This window comes from Gracilinanus agilis, chromosome 2 (genome assembly GCF_016433145.1).
Source record: "Gracilinanus agilis isolate LMUSP501 chromosome 2, AgileGrace, whole genome shotgun sequence".
Lineage (NCBI taxonomy): Eukaryota > Metazoa > Chordata > Mammalia > Didelphimorphia > Didelphidae > Gracilinanus > Gracilinanus agilis.
The window spans coordinates 415,301,939-415,323,078 of record NC_058131.1 but is presented as its reverse complement, the minus strand read 5'-3'; the positions used below and the strand labels follow the sequence as shown (position 1 = coordinate 415,323,078).

The following is a 21,140-nucleotide window of genomic DNA, read 5'->3' as shown; positions in this document are numbered from 1 at the left end:
GTTAAAGTATGCTTAGGGGCTCCAGGACCAGGAGAAATCCACAGCCCTTCATCAGAGTGACACCCCACAGAGCACATTTCCTAAGAGGCCCCACGGAGGCTCCTGTGCTCTAAGAACAGGGACTTCTGTCCATCCTCCAACTTAACCAAGAGGTCCATAGGAGATCCTGTTGTGGGTTATCTCATGGTGACCATAGAATCAGAGGAGGACACAGCTAGAAGAGAATCTTAAAATCATAACTACGAACTATACCGCACTAGGTTTCTCAAAGCAGATAGGTTGTAGCAGGGAGTTTTACAAAAAGTAATACACTGGAGCAGAAAACAGCAAACCACTCCAGCATTGTTGCAAAACAAACCAACAAAAAAACTATGGACAGCATTAAAACACTAAAAGAGATGGCATTAGAAGATGAGTCCCTCAGGCCAGAAGGTGTTCAACATGTTACTGAGGAAGAGCAGAACTACAAAGAGTTCCAGAAAGAATAAATCAGTTGGGGTGGAGGGAAGGGATAGCTATGTGGCTCAGTGGATAGTGTAATGCAGGATTGATGCAAGATCTCTTGCATTTGCAAAATCACCCTAGGCAATCCTGGCTGTTAGGGGAATGGCTAACCTAACTAATTCCTGCCCAGGTTCCACAACCCACCAACCACACCTCCCAGGGTCCCAAGGGGAAGTCCAGCGGGTAGCTGAATGTCTGGGTGAGGTCAAGGAAATCAGAACCCCCAGGTTGGTTCTCCAGGGGTATTTGTAGTCCCAGCTCCAACAGTCAGGTCTTGAGACTGGCACTTGCTGGGCCAAAGTTCTATTCCCCTAACTGCCAGGATTGCCTAGGGTGATTTTGCAAATGCAAGAGATCTTGCATCAATCCTGCATTACAATTGGGAGCCTAGAAATGGGAGGTCCTGGCTTCAAATATGGCCTCAGACACTTCCTAGCTATGTGACTCCTGGGCTTGAGTCCAATTGCTTAGCCCTTCCTGCTCTTCTGCCTTGGAACAGATTCTTAGTACCAATTCTGAGACAGAAGATAAGGGTTTAAAAAAAAAAAAAAGAATGAATGAGTTGGGCCAAACCAAAAGGATGCTCAGCTGTGGATGTGTCTGGTGATGAAAGGAAAGTCCAATGCTGTAAAGATTAATATAGCATAGCAATCTAGATCTAGAAACTAATGTAACTGATGTGTTCAAACAGATGATGGAAAGATTAAACGCCAGCATCTTGGGCATCAGTGATCTTAATCCCTCACCCATGGGATTGGGTGAATTTAATTCAAGTGATTATTATATCTATTACTGTAGGCAAGAATCATTTAGAAGAAAGAGAAGCAATGTCAGATTTTATAGTCTTGGGCTTAAGGATCACTGCAGATGGTGAATGCAGTCATGAAATTAAAAAACACTTGCTCCTTGGAAGGAAAGCAATGGCAAATCTGGACAGCATACTAAAAAGCAGTGACATCATCTTGCTGACAAAGGTTCATATAGTCAAAGCTTTGGTTTTTCCAGTAGTAATGTATGGCTATGAGAGTTGGACTTTAAGAAGAACTAAGTGATGCAGAATCAATGCTTTCAAAATGTGGTTCTGGAGAAGAATTCTGAGAATTCCTTGGACAGCAAGGAGATCAAATCAGTCAATGCTTAAAGAAATTAATTCAGATTATTCATTGAAAAATCAAATTCTGCAACTGAAACTTAAATACTTTGGCCACATAACGAGAAGACAGGACTCATTTGAAAAGACTCTGATGCTGGGAAAGACTGAAGATAAAGAAAGAAGACATCAGAGGATGAGAAGGATAGACAGAGTCATGGAAGCAACATGAGCTTGGATAGACTTTGGGAGATAGCGGAAAAAAGAACCTGGTGTGCTATGGTCCATTGGGTCTTAAAGAGTTAGACATGAATTAACAATAAAAATAAACCTCTGAGAACTTTGTAAAATGTTGTTTGTTGAAATGGTATAGTTTTGAGGTAATTGTAACCTCAATCTACTACTGATGGTAGGTCTGGGCCCCTGATAAAGACTCTTAACTTCATGGTCTATGACCTATGCTAAATTGACTCTACATCTTAAAAAGTACTTTCATAGACATTCTTTCATTATATTTTCTCAGCATTCCAGAGAAGGGAGGAAGAGTTTATTATTCCTTTTTTTTTTTTTTTAAACCCTTGTACTTCGGTGTATTGTCTCATATGTGGAAGAGTGGTAAGGGTGGGCAATGGGGGTCAAGTGACTTGCCCAGGGTCACATAGCTGGGAAGTGGCTGAGGCCGGGTTTGAACCTAGGACCTCCTGTCTCTAGGCCTGACTCTCACTCCACTGAGCTACCCAGCTGCCCCTATTATTCCTTTTTGATAGAAGAGAAAACTAAGATCCAGAAAGGTAACTTGTCTAGTAAATGCTAAGCTAATAAATGATTGAATCAAGATTCATACTTAGAGCTTCTACCTAATGACTCAATCTAGCTAATGTAATCTTGGGCTAGGGCAGCTAGGTGGCATAGTGGATAAACTGCCAGATCTAGAATCAGGAAGACTCAACTTTGTGAGTTCAAATCTGGCTATGTGACCTTGGGAAAATCATGTAACCCTGTTTGCCTCAGTTTCCTCATTTGCAAAATGAGCTGGAGAAGGAAATGGCAAATCACTCCAGTGTCTTTGCCAAGAAAACATCAAATGGATGAATGGGTAGAAGCCACAAAGAGGCAAATTTTGTTTGATATCAGGAAAAACTCTTTAACGATTCAAGCTATTTCAAAATGGACCAGGCAGCTTTGGGATGAGCTGGGTTCTCCCCTCCCTTGAAGCAGGGCTTCAAGTAAAGACTAGATGACCATGGCATTGTGGGGATTCCTTTAGGGGTGTGAGTTGGACTCCAAAATTGTTGAGGTTCTTCTAACTCTCAAATTCAGTGATTCTAGTTTGGGTATATTATTCTGTTTAACTTATACAGAGGTTATCAGAGCTAAGAGGAACCATTTGGACCAACTCCCTAATTTTACAGAAGACACTGGGGCTCAACAAGGGAAAATGGCATGCCCAAAGTCATGTAGCAATTAAGTTGAAATCAGAACCCAGATGTGGTGAGTCCTAGGTCAGGGCTATCTCCTCTGCATTATTTTTACACTTTAATCTGGTCTCTATAGAGAAGGTGGTTGGTTTAGGGTAATTCACTGCTCTTTTTTTTGTGGTTCTGTTCCACATTTACTACCCAGCTGCCCAGGGATGTCTATCCCAAGTTCAGAGTAACCCACTGATTTAGTCCATGTGGTTAAAAAGAAACAAAGGTGAATCAACGATTCAGGTTAGCCAAACCTGTTCAAGGCTCTGGCAATAGAAATCCATGGTTAGAAGATAGAATTAAATAAGCTTAAAGTTGGAAAGGACCTCAGAGGAGATGTAGTCTAAAAGCATCTGAAGAAGAATCAAATTGATCTGGTCTTTGGCAGGTGGTCATCCAGTTTTCATTTGGTGTCTTTTGCAATGGAGAATTCAATACCCCCTAGGGCAGATCATTCTACTTTCAAATTGTCCTAATGTAGCAACATATTTTTCTTTATATTATCAAGTTAAGTTAGCAAGCATTTATGAAGTGCTTACTATGTACTAATTACTGTGCTAAGCCATGGGTTGGCAAAAAAAGGCAGAAATAAGTCCCTGTTCCCAAAGAGCTTATGTTCTAATGCAGTGATTCCCAAAGTGGGTGCTACTGCCCCCTGGTGGGTGCTGCAGTGATCCAGTGAGGCGGTGATGGCTACACTTTTTTTGTATTACATTCTATTCTGAGTTCAATAAATAGTTTCATAATTTCCAGGGGGTGCTAAGTAATATTTTTTCTGGAAAGGGGGTGGTAGGCCAAAAAAGTTTGGGAACCTCTGTTCTAATGTGTAAAGGACTAAGTACAAACAAGCTAGATACAAGAAATATTGAAGATAATTTCAGAGGGAAAGCACTAATATTAATAAAAATTTAAAAAAAAAAGAATAACACATAAAAGGGGCATCTAGGTGGCCCAGTGGATGGAGTACCAGGCCTGGAGATGGGAGGTTCTGGGTTTGAATCTGGCTCAGACACTTTCTAGCTGTGTGACTCTGGGCAAGTCACTTAACCCCATTTGGCTAATGCTTGCCCTTCTGTCTTAGAATTTTATGAAAAAAAGAAAAAGAATAACACATAGCTGTTACAACTAATGTCGAATAATGGGCTAATGTCCCATATTAGCCAGAGAAGTCTCCTGAAGTTGAATATACACTAGAATGACAAGAAATAGCTCATTGGGGAGTTACTTTTGATTGCATTATTTTGCCTTTTTTCTTGGAGTTTATCATTTGAATCTGGAGGGAAAAGATGGTCTTATGTTTGACTTTCCATTGAACAGTGAACAATAGTTAACCTTTCAGTCTAATTTTGCATATTGGTTTGTCAGACATTTGCCATATAAAACCATAGTAGAAATGTCCCTGTGTTCCATTAAAAGAAAAATAAAAGATTAGTGAGGATTGGACAAGGCTTTTTCGCAAAAGCTGGGGTTTTAACTGAGACTTGAAGGAAGGCAGAGAGGCCAGGAGATGGAGATGGAGATGGAGATGAGGAAGGAGAGGATTCTAGGCATGGGAGATAGTCAATGAAAATGCCTGGAAATTGGGAGATGGAGCCAAAATTTGTTTCTTTGCAGTTATTCTTAGTTGTGACCTCTGGGTCAGTCCAACTAAATTTAATGCTTCTTCCATCTGATTGCCCTTCAAATGCCTAAAAATGAAGATAGTAACCACAACAACCTCATCAGTGTTCAATCTATCATCTCTGTCATGAGAAGGGGAAGGAACGACAAAGCATGGGAATGCCAGCCAGAGTGATATCCCCTGCTGTACACTCTACTATTGTAGTTGTGAAGTCCTGGCAGGATCCCTGAAGTGCTGGTCCACTGGGTTCTGGTGATATTACTGATTGGGTTAGCATTTTGGCCTGTGTGATGTCATTGTCTCTATGAAGCCAAGAAATAAGAGGGGTAGAAGGGGGTAGGGGTAGATAGATAGGTAGTAGATTGAGAGCCAGGCCTTGAGATGGGAGGTCCTAGGTTCAAATCTGACCTCAGACACTTCCTAGCTGTGTGACCCTGGGCAAGTCACTTAGCCCCCATTGCCTAACCCTTATTGCTCTTCTGCCTTGGAACTCATATACAGTATTGACTCTAAGTTAGAAGGTAAGGGTTAAAAAAAAGAAATAGATGGGGGCAGCAGAGGGTTGAAGGTCAGACTCATTCTGAACTGTGACTGGACAGTGCTCCTTCCTGTTTTGATCCCAAAGAGGACAAGAAATATCAGAACAAATCCGAAATATCAATTTACCACACGCTGGAAATGCTTTAGCAAAGAAATCAGTGATCACTAATTCAGGGGAACCATGAATACAGGTGAAATAGCCTGAAGAAAAGAATGCTTTTAGCATAACAAAAATGGAATGAGGCAAAGACTTCATCCTTGCTTTTTGTCAACAATATACTTTGCTTCAACTTATATTCCACTGTATGGCAGATCAATTCAGGGCAATTGGAAGAAATAATTTCATTCCTCAGCCTAGATTAGATGAAATAAAAGCAGAAATAAAGAGTAACTTATATTTGAAGAGAAGAAAATCTAAAGATCTTGAAGGTTTTGAAAATCTATCCAATTCCGACTCCAGGTGTACAATCTAATAATGAAACACAGATGGCAAAAATAATGATGATGCCACAAATTATTTTGGAGAAGAGACTGGAATTTTGAAAAGCCTGTTCTGAGTTTGATGGTGCAAATTCAACTAATAGACCTATTGTCTCAAGACAGAGTAATTTTTAAAAGCTGGTATCAACTCTGATCATCATGAAGGAGCACGGTAATTGACAGAGGGTATAAAAACCATTTTAGGACCCACACACAACAGTTGATGAGAGTGTATGTGGCCGTCGTCATGGTAAGGGTCATGGGAGGAAAGGCAGAGCTATCTAGGAATACTCCTAAGGATGGGTATCAAATACCACCATGGCAGAAGGGGTTTGAGAAACTATTGAAGCCTCACAAAGACATTGGGAGATTACATCAATATCAAGTTGGTAAGCACAGGAAAAAAACGGGATACCATATCACTTAATTAAAAAGAATGAAAAAGAAACAGGTGGAATGGAATCCAGAAAACAAAAGTCTATTAGAAATTCCTGACATTTTTAATTGGATCAAATTTGAAAGAGAAAGCTGTATACTGTTAACAGAATGAAGAAAAGGACAGTGATGGCGAGGAAGGTGGCTGGGATTCTAGCTTCTTGGAAGCCTAGAAAATGGCAAGTTCAGATGAGATCCACAATTGTTGACTAAAAAGATTTTACAATAACATAGAAATAACTAGCAGAGCACTTGACCAGTGTCCTCTCTGATGATCTTAACAGAGATCACATATTTATTACTTAAAGAAGAGAATACCAGCAACTTTGCTCTCAATCTAGGCTAATTACATGTTTACATATTTTACACAAAGTAGTCAAAGCTTGTGTCATTCAAAAAAAATTCAAAAAAAATCTATAAACATTTAAAAATATTTTGACAGGTGCAAAAGAGTGGATCCCAAAGTCCCAGGGATATAAATAAGAGCTCATTGATTCGGTATTTTTGGACAAGCCACCCAAAAGTGCTTTAACAATAAATTTATACCACCTTTATTGATGACCACAGATGATACTCATGGGTTATTCACAGAATGTGAATATGTAAAACAGGGAAAGCATAGTGAAAGGATTTGACATCCACATCAAAAATTGCTCTCTGTTTAAGTTTTTTTTTTTTAAACCCTTACCTTCCATCTTGGAGTCAATACTGTGTATTGGCTCCAAGGCAGAAGAGTGGTTGGGTAGGCAATGGGGGTCAAGTGACTTGCCCAGGGTCACACAGCTGGGAAGTGTCTGAGGCCGGATTTGAACCTAGGACCTCCCGTCTCTAGGCCTGGCTCTCAATCCACTGAGCTACCCAGCTGCCCCCTTGTTCTCTGTTTAAGATACGTGATCAGTACAAAAGCATCAATTACAATTGGCATAAAATGTAGCAACTTTGAGGAAAATTTTTTAAATCTGCAATAGTTTAGACTAGTTTGAAAACCTTATCACTGCTTCTGAATAGAAGTGAATAGAATTTCCAAATCAGGGAGTCATATCAAAGCACTTGATACATACACATATGCACACACACGTGCACACACACATTTCTATATCTTCACATACACACATACATGGATGATACAAAGTTATCCATCAAAGAGTCCATTAAATAGCTATTTTATCCATAGGAACTTTATTAATATCAAAATTTTATTTGGACTCAATTACTTAAACATTTTTAATGGGTGCCAAGGAAGAATAGAGAGTGAAGGGTCAGGGGTCACGAAAAGGGCCCCAGTACCAGTGAGGGGTTGCTTGAGAGAGTTGTAAGAAAAGGAGGTTCAGGAGCTGAGCAGTATATTCCCCAGGCAAAAGTGGAAGATGCTCATTTCTCCCATCTGTTGCATAGATAAACAACAAAGTTTTGAGGGGTGGATGGAGAATTTAGCAAGAAGCTTCATGTACAAAGAATAAAATTAATGAATGAGTTCATCAGTTTGGTATGCATTTAGAAGTATTTATTTTATAAAAATATTCATCATTATATAAGGTAAATGGCAAAAGGATGCTTTTTAAAACCCTTACTTTTTGTCTTAGTATCAATTCTAAGACAGAAAAAATAGCAAGGGCTAGGCAGTAGGGGTTAAGTATCTTGCCCAAGGTCACATTTAAGAAGTGTGAACTCAGGTCCCCCTGATTCTAGGGCTGGCACTCTATCCATTGTGCTACCTAACAGTCCCAATAGGATGCTTTAAAAAAATCTTCATACTTTAAATGTGTTATTGCAGAAAAGTTTGTTCTTGTAAATCAAAAGAATCTTTAATAAAAACAACAATGAAATGAAGAAATACTCCTTAATTTATATCTTTCGTAAGTGTTGATCATCACATATTAGACTTAAAGTGGAGGTCACCTGTATTACAAAGATGCCAAGAGAAGCATAACACATCAGAGAGGGAAGTGTCTAAGTATCATAAAAAATAATTTGGAAGAGTAGGAAAATATATTAGAGACCATCTAGTTTGACTCCCTCTTTTGGGATAAGGAAAATGGTGCCCACAGGGAAAATTATTCATCCAAGGTCATACAGCTAGTTAGTCTGAGAGCTGATATCAGGATTAGACCCATTTCCCTTTCTTTCTTTTAATTTTGTTATTTTTTTATTTTTTATAAGACAGTCATTCTACTCTTCCCCTTCCCTTGACCCACCTTCCAAGTTGTTTCATAGTTAAGTAGATACACTGACCATATCTGACAGCATATACAGTGCTGTCATCCATCCCACCCTATCTACTGAAAGAAAAGAAGTATGCTTCATCCTTAGTTCTCTGGAACTCAGATATTTTTGACCCTCAATCCAGAGTACTTTGTATTCTTCTCATCCTGCTACCATTCTATGATCTAATTTTTCTCCCTTATATTTACTTCTTCCAACAAGAACAACTGCCAAAGTCTTAAAAAAGTAATATCCTCATTTATGAATTTTTGGCTTGCTTTGCTGGTCCTACTGGTTCAATCTCCATCTGTCTTAACATGAACTTTCATCAGGTTCTCTCTGAGTAACAACAAAGCCTCATAGTCTTTCAAAGCAGCTGCCCATTAGCCCACTAGCCTTCCTCTTCCCCTCCCCTCTCTGGGGTGGGATGGGTGGGACAGTATTTAACTCTATGAACCTGTTTCTGAGGACAGATGCAGTTGTTTCTCTAGTCTAGCCCTATGAAGTCAGAACTAGAAGATGTACAATTACAGACAAGCATGAGAGATTTAGTTTAGGCACAGAGAAGATCTTCCTAAGAGCAAAGATTTTTCCAAACCACAGGAGTAAAGTTCTATTCTCTAGAGATTTTCCTTATCTTTCTGGAAGACAGCAGCAAAATAAGTGGAACTGGCTTTCTGGGAGTTCCAAAAACAATTCAGCATTGGCTTAGTTCAGCTCTTCCGTAACAACAATCACTCAACAGGCCTGCCACCTGTTACCAAGGGATAGCAGCTGTGCCAGAACAGTCATGTGCATCTTCCCTATGTTCTCTCTTTCTCCCTGCTCAGTAGCCTGGTTTTATTTTCAAGTATAACTAGTGCTGGGCAAAGTTGAAAAGGAGGTTTTTATTCTCTTCCTCATTCCTGTGTCTTTTTCACCCGAGAGAGTCATAAAATCATAATCAGAGTACTTTAGAATCATAGAATCTTCAGATCTTAGAATCTTGGAGTTAGAGTTAGAAATAAAATTGGGATCCTAACATTTAGACCCATAAGATCATACAATGATATAATTCTAAAAATATTAAGAACCTAGAATGATAATATTTCAGAATCATAGACTTAAGGAACCTTGGTCGTTACTAAGTGTCACTATCTGGGTTAGAATCTATGCTTATTCAATACTAATAATAATGATAATGATAATGGCTAGCATTTTTGTAGCACTTTGGGATTTGCAAAGTACATTGCAAACATTATCTAATTTTATTCTTGCAATTACCCTGTGAGGTAGATGCTATTAATATACCCATTTTACAGATGAGGAAAAACTGAGGCAAAACAGAAGTTAAGTGACTTGCTCAGGGCCACAAAGCTATGTATCTGACACAAATATGAAGTCAGACCTTCCTGATTTCAGGTCCAGTGCTTTATCTGATGTGTCACCCAGTTATCCCTATTTTAAAAGAGACGTCTTGGGAATATGCAAAGCTAAACTAAAAGGAATGAAGCCTTAATGTTGAGATTTCAGGTGGTAGGAAAGAAAATATGTAGGGGATAGTGATAGGTTGATATTCGTACACTTCACATCACATAGATGGCGACGAATTCTCCTTTGGGAAAGGTTGATTCTACCTTTTAGTGACTTTTAGCACCTGGCTCACTATCTTAGATCCCCTGAATCCCCTGTCACCATCATTTTCTCAGTCCATATCCAAGTTGCAATATCTGCTCAGCTGACTATGCTGGAAGGGTACTTAGAATCACAGAACACAATGTCAGAGCCGGAAGGGTTCTCTGGATCACAGACTGTAGAATGTCAGAGCCAGAAGGACCCTAAGGATCATAAAACACAATATCAGAGCTGGAAGGACCCTTAGAAACACAGAATACAATGTCAGAGTTGGAAGGACCCTTATATCATAGTGCTTCTGACACAGTCAGAGCTAGAAAGACCCTCAGTATCAGAGAACACAATATCAGAGCTGGAAAGACCCTTAGTAATATAGGACACACAATGTCAGAACTGGGAAGGGGCTTTAGAATGTGGTTTTATTTTATTTGGACTCTTTTACTTGACTTCTGATATGTTGGGGATATTGAAGTGGGGATTCCTATTTAGGATGAAGTTGGACTCTAGAGCTTTTTTACTTACTTTTTGAATAGCTCCTTTTCTATTTCCTTTCCTGACTCCTTTCCTTATCCTCTTCTCCACTCCATATATCGTGGCTGTTTCCCCCGAGATTATGTCTTTCTTTGTGTGCTCTGCTTAAGCAATCTCATTCACTCTGGTGACTTCAACTACCTACTTCATGTACATGAAACTCCAAATTCCAGCCCTAACCACTATTGTCAATTTGAGATTCATAACCTTAAATAGTCTGTGACTGATATCATTGTGTCCTCCCCATGGCTTCTCTTCTTTAGCTTAAATGTCCCCATTTCCTTGGAATTCTGTGACATTTTCTTCAGGCCCTTCACCAACCTGGTTGCTCTCTAAGCTTACTGATATCCTTCTGGAAATGTGGCTGCAAGAACTAAAGGCAATATTGCAGATGTAGGTAGGTGGTTTTGGATATGTTAAATTTGAGGTACCGGTGAGACATCAAGTGGAGAGGTACAAGCAAAGCTTGGGCAACCACTTCAGTGTTTGGTAAGGAGACTTTACATTTGGGAAAAAATTTGAATTTTACTTGAGTGAGGAAGTGTGGAGAGGCAGATGTACAGCTGGTCTCGGAGTTAGGAAGATGTAGGTTCAAGTCCTGCCTAAGAGCTTTGTGTAGCTCTGGGAAAATCATGGACTCTCTCAGCCACCTAGGCAACTGCCAAAGATGTTTGGAGAGTTAGAGAGAAGATGCTGACATGTACTGGTGGATGGAGTTCCTCACTGGGATCTCCCACACTGATGAAATCATAGGTCCAGTTTAAAAAAAAAGTTCTAGATGGTCTCTGAAAATCCCCTCTAACAGTGAGGTTCTGTTATTCTGATTCTATGGAAATTATTTTATGCAAAGTAATCAAGGAACCATCTTATTCTTTCAAAAGATATGGTACGAGGGGCAGCTAGGTAGCTCAGTGGTAGCCTAGAGACGGGAGGTCCTAGGTTCAAATCTGGCTTCAGACACTTCCCAGCTGTGTGACCTCGGGCAAGTCACTTGACCCCCATTGCCTACCCTTACCACTCTTCCACCAAGGAACTAATACACAGAAGTTAAGGGTTTAAAAATATAAAAACAAAACAAAATAAAAAAAAAGATATGGTATGGTGTAACAGAGAGAACATTTATTCATAGTAATAATAATCCATTTTGATATGAGAATTTGAATCATAAAACAGAAAATGTTAGAAGGAGTCTTAGAATTGGAAGGACCAGGGGCAGGTAGGTGACTTAGTGGATAGAGAGCCAGGCCTGGAGATGGGAGGTCTTGGGTTCATATCTCATCTCAGACACTTCCTAGCTGAGTGACCTGGGCAAGTCACTTAACCCTTTTTTCTTAGAACTTATTGCTCTTTTGCTTTGGAACCAATACTTAGTATTGATTCTAAGACAGAAGGTAAGGTTTTTTTTTTTTTTTTTTTTTTTTTTTAAGAATTGAAAAGAGACTTAGGATTTTAGAATATCAATATCAGAGCTGCAAGAGACTTTAAAATCACAGTGGTAAGGGACCTTAGAATCACAGATTCATTGACTATCAGAACTTGAAACCAACATTCAGAGCACATAGCAAAAGGCATCTTTCTTGCTTGCAAATAGGAAATAACACAGTTGGTGGGGGAAGGCAAAACACTAATAGTGAACATAAAATTGTCAAATGAATATAAGGCATAGAATATTTCCCTCATATTCTATAAAACAGATTTTTCCCCTCCCTTCATAGTTAACAACAACAACAACAAGAAATATAAATAGCACATTAATTGAAAAATGTTAATTGTTCATTTTTATAAATTCTCAGGTAGGATCTCTCTAGACCAGTGATGGGCAAACTTTTTAAAGAGGGGGCCAAAGGAAAGGAAATGCTCATCTGTCAGTCTTTTTCTAAGGCAACTCTTTCGGAAGTTTCATTGTATTGTATCCTACTCATTGTATTTGTCAGATTAGGAATAATGTCCCGCGGCTGTATAGAACATTTCAGGGGGCTGCATCTGGCCCAGGGGCCATAGTTTGCCCATCATTGCTCTAGGGGGAATGGGTAACTGAAAGCTAAAATTGGTAAATAATTCCTGTAAGTGAATTTTGTGGCTACTGGTTTCTGAATGAGATACCATCTTTTTTTTTTTTTTTTTTTTTTTTCCCAACCCTCACCTTCCATGTTAGAATCAATACTGGGTATTGGTTCTAAGGCAGAAGAGCAGAAAGGGCTAGGCAACTGGGGTTAAGTGACTTGCCCAGGGTCACACAGCCAGGAAGTATTTGAGGCTAGATTTGAACCCAGGACCTCCTGACTCCAGGCCTAGCTCTTTATCTACTTAGCCACCTACCTGCCTCCCAATCACCCATCTATTTGTATCAAAGCAAAATTCAGGAGAAATGGGTTTGTCTCCTAATTTCTCAACAGAAAAAAGATAACAGTTTATCTCCTACATTGAACTCTTCAGGAAGCCAGCAGAAACTTTCATTAAAGGGGTCTTAGAACCATAGAAAGCAGAATGTCAGAACTGGGAAGAACATTTGAATCACAGAACACAGAAAGTCAGACCTGGAAAAAATATTTGAATCACAGAACATGGAATGTCAGAGTTGGAAAGAATATTTGAATCATAGAAGATAGAATGTCAGAGGTGGAAGTATTCTTAAAGATCATCTCCTTCACTTTACAAATGGGGAAACTGAGGCCCCAAGAAAGATGAAAGTTTTGCACAAAATTATAAGCCTAGTTGGCAGCAGAGCCAGAACTAGAACCCAGGTTCTTAGTTAAGGCTTTTGCCTTTGTAGTTACCTCCATTAATTGTCCCCCACACTTCCCGGTCCAAACTCATATTTCCCTTCTCTGTTGGAACATTTTCTCCTCATTTGCTCTGTGTTTTTCCCAGCCCCTTCCTAAATAGCTCACTATTTTAATGGCAAAGAGGGCTTCCCTCCCCATCCTGTGCCTCCCTCCACCCAATGGAACAAAAATCAGAGTTGCTGCTCCTACATCCCTGGAAAACAGCACCTTTTCAGTCCTCTGGCGTGTCACCCTGGGACCCCTGGCGGGGAGACGCATACCCCTCCCCCAGGTGCGGCTCGGAGCAAAGTCAAGGTCAACAGAAGAACAGGAAGGAGAGGCAGAAGCGACTGTCACCTACAAGACACTCGGCAGAGAATGATCCAGTCACAGTGGCAGAAGCAGACGCAATGTAAGATCCACTCCCTGCTGACCATAGCTTGCAGGGTCCAGGGCCTCCCTCTACACAATCGTCCAGGTGGCTTCCTCATCCTCGGCACTTACCTCCCCTTCCACCTGGGGCTGGATTACCCAATGGGTAACTGATACTTTGGGCCCAGCAGTCAAATGTGCTTCTGTCTTCAATCTTTCATGAGGTTCCTGAATGAGCCTATGGGAAACCTGGCTGTGTGATCCTATCAGGCTCCATGGGCATTGCAGGCTGGGCCCAAAGTAGGGAGGAAGTTGGATTCAATGGGGATCAGCTTGCCCACCTGCTATAAGAGCTCCTTATCCCTTCTAACTCCCCCCACGCCTTGGGAAAACTGGACAAGAAATAATAAAAAATATTGGGTTAAAGAGGAATAACTGACAAGCTGAACTGAAGTATACAATGGTCAACTATTTAATGTCCTCATTTCTTCTTCTTTTTAATTCTTACTTTCTGTGTCTTATTAACAACTCTAAGACAAAAGATCAATAAGGACTAGGCAAATGGGGTTAAGGACCTTGCCCAGGGTCACATAGCTAAGAAGTGTCTGAGAACACATTTGAACCCAGGTCTTCCCAATTCTCTGTGCCACCTAGCTGCCCCTTTTTGCGATTCTTCTTTCTTGGGTTCTCTCTGGTTCTGCTTGCCAAGTCGTCTCACTCTGTCTCATATCAGCTTATGCGTATTAATCTATTCCTGTTCTCTACATTTTTGTTCTTTCAGCTGGTTGGGATTTGATTGACTGATATCTTATATCCATCAAACTTTAGAATGGAAGGTCTTGGAAAGGGACCTCAGAGATCCTCAACCATAACCAAACCTAGTCTCTATAAAAGCCTGTAGTCTTCCGGAAGACCTTTGGTGGTGAGCACTCTCACTACGCATCACCACCTCATCTTCCCAGCACACTGCAGGATTTGACAGCTCTATCTGCCCTCTTCCATTTCTACCCATTTCTGTGTGGTCCTGTGACACCAAGACCTTCATATTTGAAACCCCCAGAACCGTAAAGAGAGAAGGAAGGAGGGAGAAAGGGAAGAAGGAAGAAAGGAAGAGAGGAAGGAGAGAGGAAAGAGGGAAGGTGAGAGAAGAAAGGGAGAAAGAGAAAGGAGGGAAAGAGGGAATAAAGGAAAAAATGGAGAGAGAGGAGGAAGGGAAAGAAGAAGGAAGAAGAGAGAAGGAAGGAGGGAAGAAAAGAAGAAGGAATAGAGGAATGAGGGAGGGAAGAGGGAAGGAGAAAGAGGAAGGAGGGAGACAGGGAACAAAAAAGGGAGGGAGGAGAGGGAAGGAAAGAGAGAAGGAAGGAGGGAGAAAAGGAAGAAGGAAGGAAGGGAGGAATGAGGGACAGAAAGAGGGAAGGAGAGAGAAGAAAGAGAGAAAGGAGGGAAAAAGAATGAAGGAAAAAAGGGAGGGAAGAAAGGAAGTAAAAGGGGGAAGAAAGCAAACAAGTATTTATTAAGAACCTACTATGTCCCAAGCACTGTGCTAAGCACTTTTTATAAATACTATCTCATTTGATCCTCACAACCACATTGGTTTCACAGCTGAGGAAACTGAGGAAAACAGAGTAACTTGTGAGTCAGTAAATAACTTGCTTAGGATCACACAACTACTAAATCAATTGAGGTCAAATTATTAACATTTTCTCCATTGCTTAAAAATTAAAAAAAAATTTCCTATCACTTCTTTATGTCTTGATAATCAACAAAACAATACATCAAACCCCAATCTATAGCATTCATCTGTTTCCCCAAGTGTAAGAACTCCCACTTAAAATCTACCAATACTTAGGAGGTTTGGTTCAAGCTAAATCCCAGCACTTCCTTGCCTTTTGGGGCTCTTCCTGATCTAGTCCTGGACTCTATGGTCATGATCTTGCTAAAGTCTTCTCTCCTCCAAGTGCAACCTCCTGAGCAAACTCTTAAGCCATAGAATTTCAACATTTCAAGGGTATTTTGTATCCCAAAAGGTAGCATGTGAACAGAAAGGACCTTAGAAATCACTCTCAGCCCTTCACTTGAAGAGATGAAAAAAACTGGGTCTAGAGAAGGAAGGGCAGGACACACAATGGGTGGTAGAGACAGAATTTGAAATCCTGTCTCTCAGTTCCCCAGTTCTTTATGCTCTTTCCAATAAGGGGAGGGAATAAGCATGTATATAGCACCTACTATGTGCAAAGCACTGTGCTAAGTATTTTAAAAATACTATCTTATTTGGTCTTCACAACAACCTGGGATGCTATTATTATTCCCATTTTACATTAGGGAAAAAAAAAACCCAAACTAAGGGAAATAGATGTTTCCCTTAAAAGTGGCTCACCCAAGGTTACAGCTAGTAAGTGTCTCAGGTCAAATTTGAACTCAAGTCTTCATGACTCCAGGTCAATTGTATCACCTATCTGTCTCAAATTAGAGCCACCTCTTTACTCTACTAGAGATCCTCTGCATTTTTAGGAGAAGACACATCATAGGGGCAGGAAGATGAGTAGTGGGCATCTTTTAGAGGACAATGGAGGCAAGTGGGTTAAAAGTTACCAGGATTCTCCAAGGCTGTTTTTTTTGGGTAAACATAGGGAACTAAACTCATCAGCTCGTGAAGGCCCTGGAGAATCATCCAGTCCTTGAAAGAGAAGTGCATGGAGCAAATCTGGGGCTGCAGAAAAAGAACTAACCTGGGAGTCAGAGAGTCAAGGTTTCATACTCCTATTGCAGCATTTACTACCCAGGTGTAATAGACTTTGAGTTCCTGGAGAGCTGGGACTGGCTTTTACCTTTCTTTGGATCTTCAGCAAAATGAGGGGCATAGAGGAGGTGCTTAAAAAATGCTTATTGATCTGATCAGTAAGAGTGGGAAGAACCCTTAGATTTAGAGTCATAGGATTTAAGATCTGGAAGGAAAGGACCTTCCTTAGAGGTCCTAGAGTCCAACCTCTTTATTTTATAGATGAGGAAACTGAGATCTAGATAATAAGTGACAAAGCTTGAATATGAACATAGGCTCTGACTCTTTTGCCCAAGGACCTGTGTTCAAATTCTACTTCTGATGCTAACTACCTATGTGACTAATTATTAGTATTATACATCATACATATTATAGTATTATGTATTGGTTGTAAGGCAGAAGAGCAGTAAGGGCTAGGCAATGGGAGTTAAGTGGGTCACCTAGCTAGAAAGTGTCTGAGGCCAAATTTGAACCCAGGATCTCCCATCTCCAAGTCTAATTCTCAATCCACTGAGCCACTTCGCTGTCTCTAAACCTTTAGTTCTTACCGTTCTGATAGATGATTGGCAAAGTGAGAGGGCTGCGCCAGATGACCTCTGAGGTCTTATCCAGCTTTAAATCAATGATCCTGTTATGAATGAGTCATGCCTTCACTTCCTTATCTGGAAATTAGGGACCATAGTACCTGACTGGCCCAATTCATAAAGTTCTTGTGTTTCTTGGGGAAACCACGTGATAGATTGTTAAATGCTATGGAAATGTGAGCTATAATAGTAACAATGACAGTAATAATGCTAATGTAGCTCCAGATATCACTGTGTCAAAAATCTTCCCTGATAAACTATGGCTGAAGCTGCGAGTCTCTCTGCTTCCATTATCAAATAACCTGAAATTCAGTGTAGCTGCCAACCCAGACAGTTGGCTCCTTAGGGACCAAAAGGAGTTTTCTTCCCTTCCCTGGCTGAACTCCAGGGAAACCCAGGCAGCAGGATCTACCACTCATTGGTTAACCCTTGCCTACTTCTCCAGATTGGATTAGTGGGAACAGGCTGATGGGTCCTTCCATTACACTGTGTTCATCGACAGTCACCTCTCCTCTATTCAGCAGGAATTTTCTGCACTGAGCATTTTTTAGTTTTAAATTTATTTATTTTTTTGGTTATTCCAGGCTGTTGCCCACAACCCTTCTATAATATTCACCTGCCTCTGGTAACAATGAGTGTAGTGCTCATTTAAATTAGACTTCCTAGCTTTGTGACCCTGGGCAAGTCACTTAACCCTGATTGCTTAGCCCTTGCTGTTCTTCTGTCTTAGAATTGATATTAAAATAATTGATTTAAAAAAAGTGAATTAAAAAAAGTGATTTTAACAAAGTAAACAAAAATTAAAACAAAACCTAAAGTGAATTAGAGAATATTAATAAGAGCATATGTATATGCTCTTATATAGGGCAGTCAGAAAGATCATTTTGTTCTCTACACTCTACAACAGAGGCAAATAAAGAATGCTAGACCTGGGTTCAAGACCAACTTGGGCAAGTTGCTTTTTCTCTCTAGATGTCCATTTTCTCTTTATGGCTGTTATTAAAGAAATCATTTTGAAGCCCTTATAAAATGCATTATTATTATTACAATATATTTTGAAAACCCTTATCTTCCATCTTAGAGTCAATACTGTATTCCAAGGCAGAAGAGCATAGGGCTAAGCAATGGAGGTTAAGTGACTTGCCCAGAGTTATACAAGTAGGAAGTATCTGAAGCTAAATTTGAACCCAGGACCTCTGATCTCTGGGTCTGGCTTTCTATCTATTGAGCCATCTACTTGTCCATGAGTTGTAATCTTTTTGCTGGTGGAAGATTTTGCCTTCGTGCTAATGGCTACTGACTGATCAGAATGGTTATTGCTGATGATTAGGTTAGCGGTGGCAATTTCTGAAATAAAACAATAATGAAATTTTCACGTCAATTGATGTTTCCTTTCACAAAAGATTTCTCTGTATCATACAATGCTGTTTGATAGCATTTTACCCATAGTAGAACTTCTTTAAAAATTGGAGTGAACCTTCTCAGACCCTGCCACTGCTCTATCAGTTGAGTTTACATAATATCCTTCAATATCGTTGTGTCTTAGGGAAATGGGGAGGCTTGAGGACAGGGAGAGAAATGGGGCAATGGTCAGTTGGTGGAGCAGTCAGAACACACGCATTTACCAGTTAAGTTTGTTGTCTTATATGGGCATGATTCTTTGAATCCCCAAACAACTATAATACTAACATCAAAGATCATTGATCAACATAACAGACATAAAAACAATGAAAAAAAATTGAAGTATTGTGAAAATTACTAAAATGTGACACATGACACAAGCGAACACATCCTGTTGGAAAAATGGCACCAATAGACTTGCTCAATGCAGGGTTGCCACAAACCTTCGATTTGTAAAAAATGAAATCTCTACAAAGTGTAATAAAGGGAAATGTAGTATAACAAAGTATGCCTGTGTTGTTCTTTTTATTTAACTGATGAAAAAAGTAAAGTTCAGAGAACTTGCCTACTGCCACAAGTTAATGGTCAATTATTATTATTATTATTGTTATTATTATTATTATGTTTACAGTACATGCTCAGACCAGACAATTTTTGAAAGTTCCTTCCATTCTTTAACATCCTGTATTCTGTGTTCTAAGGTCTTTTCCAGTTCTGGCATCCCACATTTTATAATAAAAACTTGTATTTATAGATCACTGAGGTTTGCAAAAAAAAAAACCAACAAAAAACACAATCACCACCAAACTTTTCTCCCAATAATTCTGTGAAGTGCTTAGTCTAAATATTATTATTCTGATGAGGAAAGTAAAGTTCAGAGAACTTGGTCACCCACTAAGTGGTTTTAAGTCCACGTATCCTGATTCCCAGCTATGTCAGTGTGTGTCAGAGCTGGGATTCCAATCTATGTTGTTTTTGACTTTAAGCTCAGTGGTCTTTCCATTATTCCATAACAGTCTACTTCAATTCAGACATTCTTCAGTTTTAGGGTTCTTAGGTAATTTCAGCTCTTATGTTCTGAATTTTAGGTTTATTTTTCTCCGAACATCAGAGAAAAGATGTCTTCATATGCAAAGTAGAAATGAAAAGGATTGTACATAAAGCCATGAATCTATCTCATATTGGTTGCTTTAAAAAAAAGTTATTGCATTGACTAATCATGACTCTAAAAGACCAATGATGAAGCATGCTTTCCTACTTATTATTATTACATAATAAATTCAATTTATTACTTTCAAAACTGTTTTGCTTATCTGTATTTCTTTCTGTTCTTCTCTGTATATATATATTTTAAACTCATACCTTCTGTCTTAAAATTGATAATAAGTATTAGTTCTAAGGCAGAAGAATGGGAAGGCCTAGGCAACTGGGGTTAAGTGACTTACCCAGGGTCATAGAGCTAGGAAGTGTCTGAGGTCACTTTTTTTTAAAACTCTTACTTTCCGTTTTAGAATCAATACTGTATATTTGTTCTAAGGCAGAAAACCAATAAAGGCTAGGAGTTAAGTGACTTGCCCAGGGTCCCAGAGCTAGGAAGTGTTTGAGGCCAGATTTGGACCTAGACCTGCCATCTCTAGGCTTGGCTCTCAATCCACTGAGCCATTTGAGGTTGCATTTGAAACCAGGTCCTCCTGAAGCTAAACCTGGCTCTCTATTCACTGAGCCACCTAATGCCCCTTCCTCTATATACTTTTCATAGTGTTTCAATAACCCTCCTCTTTTTTCTTTTCTAATTTTGTTTTGGCATCACCATTGCTACCCTCTTCTTCCCCCATAAAGCATACTCCATTAAAGAAAAAAAAACTAAACATTATAAACAATCCCCCAAGACAAAAAAACCCAACCTAACCAACAACAACAACAACAACAAAAAACCATAACAAATAAGCTCTTTATGCTCTATTTTTCTAAAGTTCCTTACTGTTCTAACATTATAATTCATTCCAAGGCATTGAAATGCTTTTCACCTACTCATCTCCCTACCCACCTCTATTAGACTGATAATTGAGAGTAGAATTATGATTCAATAAGTGTTCAGTGTTGAATAAATAAAGAAGGTAATACTATTTCCTGCCAGGGAAAGAGGTCTGTCTCTTCTTCCAAGGACTCTTGTTATCAGTGTTCTCATCTTGGCAGCCTGGAGAGTAGTGCCTCACCCAGGCTGCAGCCTTCTCTCCTATCCAGCCCCAGCCTCTGACATAGTGCAGAGAAATCCCTGGCACGCAAGCAGAACTGCCTTCATTCAATCCAGGAACAAAGATTCCTGTGTTTATAGGCTGTCACATCACTTATATGCCTTTAGGTGTTGCCTGACTATCTTTTTATGGTTTTTCTGTGGACTTGAAAATTATTAACAAAGATGATTATTTTCATATATAGAAGCCAGAAAAAGAGAATTACATATGAAGCTACGAATTCATAATGACCTTATTAAAAAAAACACAAGTCTATATTTATATGTATGTATGTGTGTATGTGTGTGTGTGTGTGTATTTTATGGTCTTGTCTCCGTTCCTTTCTGAATTTCCTATTTTTGATATATTTTAAAAATGCTTCATTGATGTTCTTTTCTTCTTTTTAAAAACACTGTTACTAATATTCCTATCATCAATAAAACCCCTTCCTTTTCTTCCTTCTTTTTTTTCTTTCTTTCCTTCCTTCTTCCTTCCTTCCTTCCTTTCTGTTTCTTCCTT

At 39.5% G+C, this 21,140-nt stretch overlaps 1 protein-coding gene across 1 annotated transcript in view; it reads right to left on the bottom strand.

Moving 5' to 3' along the window:
- EVL (Enah/Vasp-like) overlaps window positions 1–21,140 on the bottom strand; it is a 199,614-nt gene that overhangs the window by 37,062 nt on the left and 141,412 nt on the right. The window lies entirely within an intron of this gene.